Source organism: Rhea americana, unplaced genomic scaffold (assembly GCF_003343005.1).
Source record: "Rhea americana isolate MKP2758 unplaced genomic scaffold, rheAme1 scaffold_15, whole genome shotgun sequence".
Classification (NCBI taxonomy): domain Eukaryota; kingdom Metazoa; phylum Chordata; class Aves; order Rheiformes; family Rheidae; genus Rhea; species Rhea americana.
In genome coordinates, this window is record NW_028185594.1 from 9,019,586 (window position 1) to 9,020,884 (window position 1,299).

The 1,299-nt window shown below is 55.0% G+C and overlaps 1 long non-coding RNA gene across 1 annotated transcript; it reads left to right on the forward strand.

The window, feature by feature from the left end:
* The first annotated feature begins 6 nt into the window (after positions 1–6).
* LOC146599036 (uncharacterized) lies at positions 7–1,293 on the forward strand. Its single transcript, XR_014895167.1, has 3 exons — positions 7–759; positions 986–1,042; positions 1,143–1,293. It is a non-coding gene; the product is annotated as an uncharacterized LOC146599036 (long non-coding RNA).
* The last annotated feature ends 6 nt before the right edge of the window (positions 1,294–1,299 follow it).

Below are 1,299 nucleotides of genomic sequence, written 5' to 3' on the forward strand. Positions count from 1 at the left end.
GAGCGGTGGCCTTTCCCCCTCTTTTCTGGACTCGTCCAGAGCATCTGAGCTGCACAACTGTGCCATTGCATGGCTTTCTGGCTGACAGAGTCTTGTGTGTGTGTGTGCTTCTTGTTGTGTAGGATTCTGCTTTGTGTTTGTGTCTGTCTGTCTGGGGTTGGAGCTTCCTTGCCTGTGGATGTAGCAATGGTAGGATGTAGAGTGTTGCAGTGATGGACTGGGGTGGTGATCATTCAGCCTTTGCAYGCTGTGGTTYGTTTCTTGTCAGGTGCAGAGCAGCATTCCCAGCGGGCTGAAGGGAGATGGAGGAAGAAAGGGGCATAGTCTTAGATGGTGATCTAGGGGTTTGTTGTTGGAAATGGGGTGGTGTTGTGTTGCGGTTCCTGGATCAATTCCTGCTTTGTGCTTGCAGATGAGGAGCAATGTGGAGAGCAGATTACTTATGCCCAGGCAGAGCACAGCAAAATGAGCATCGGTCCARGAGATGAAGCGGAGCCTAYGCARGGCTGTTGTGTAAGTGGMGCCGTTTTTGTTTCGCACCGCCGTTCTGGTTTTACAGGGGTGCGGCAGAGCTCGKCACGGTGGCTGTAGCCTGGCGGTCCACAAGGGTTATAGGAGCGGATTAAAGGGCGGGCACAAATGCTTGATGCAGGTGGGCTGTGGTCTTGCACACATCACCTCAGCGCATGATTGCTCTGTGCTTGCAGGTTTTGCAGGACGCTGTGGAGAGAAGTTGAGTGCTGGCGAGCGCCTGAGCAGGTGAGAGCATATCTTGTTTGTGTCAGAATGTTATTGTGTGGTGGGCTGCCCCTCGATTGATGTCTCTCGCTCTGCTTTTTTGCAGGTACTGTGCAGGCCTTTCTGTGGCACGCTTGGGGTCGCAGGGGAGCGGCTCAGCGTCCCGCATCTTGCGGTTGGCAAGCGCCGTCCGGCTGAAGAGCAATTTTTTTTTTGTTTGTTTTTTGTTTTTTTTTGTTTCTTCCAGATGCTGCGGGTGGCCCATCCAGCCGCAGCGTTGGGGTTTGCAAGTGTTGTAGCGAAGGTGAGCAGAGTGTGTATCGCTCTCTGGAGGGCGGTGTTGCGGATGAGGTAGGAGCTGACCGGCACAGCGGTGACAGCTCGTGCTGTGGATTGTTTGGCAGGTGCCGGAGGCGAACGCGGCGATCGAAGGAAGACCGGAGAGGATGCGGCCGCCGTCGCGGGTGCCTCCTGAGGACAGATGGTGACCCGCAGGCTCCGCACTCTAAAAGCTAAGCTGAAGGGCAAAGGGTGTTGGGGTGTGTTGGCTCAGTGTGTGTG